Source organism: Coenobita brevimanus, chromosome 43 (genome assembly GCF_032717465.1).
Source record: "Coenobita brevimanus isolate Jiangsu-jjx chromosome 43, ASM3271746v2, whole genome shotgun sequence".
Lineage (NCBI taxonomy): Eukaryota > Metazoa > Arthropoda > Malacostraca > Decapoda > Coenobitidae > Coenobita > Coenobita brevimanus.
In genome coordinates, this window is record NC_136996.1 from 10,683,022 (window position 1) to 10,683,943 (window position 922).

Genomic DNA, 922 nt, shown 5'->3' on the forward strand with positions numbered 1-922 from the left:
TAGCACTGGTTTAAAAGGATTACTGCACCAGCCTTGCTCATCCCGCTGACTGGTGTTGATGCTCAATGTTCCACGGAGCTTACTTAAGGTGCTGACTGGTTCATGGCGATGACAGGTACTGGTGCTGACTGGTACTGGTGCTGACTGGGAGTGATGTTGACTTTTTCCTTGAGTGTAACCTGATAACCCCTGCACTACGATGGCCTTTCAATTATATAATCCTACGACAAAAACTTAGTACTGAAGGGGTTAATGAAGGATATACTGTATTTAACTTCCCTAGCTCGAAAAGTCTCTCTCAGGCTGAATAAAAACTTTTGAAAAATTGCAAAACACACACACACACACACACACACACACACACACACACACACACACACACACACACACACACACACACACACACACACACACACACACACACACACACACACACACACACACACACACACTACCACGGAAGTCAACGGGTTCAATACTAAAGCATTTCCCAAACTTGAATTAAATCGTCTGAGGGAAGCAAGACTAGTCCCTAAAGGCTCCACCTGCTAAGTGAGATTGTGTTCAGTCCGTACACTATGATGGTTCTCTTCTAAAGCTAATAAATTTTCTGGTTACCGCAAAAATAAAATATAAAAGGCTTTCACATATCTCTTCTAAAAAATTCTGTCTGTCTGTCTGTCTGTCTGTCTGTCTGGCTCTCTCTTTCTCTCTCTCTCTCTCTCTCTCTCTCTTTCTGTGTGTGTGTGTGTGTGTGTGTGTGTGTGTGTGTGTGTGTGAGAGAGAGAGAGAGAGAGAGAGAGAGAGAGAGAGAGAGAGAGAGAAGTGGCGTTTCTGACTCCTGTGTGTGTGTGTGTGTGTGTGTGTGTGTGTGTGTGTGGTGAGGGGATTGAGGTACGACTATATTCGGTATATGTGTGTG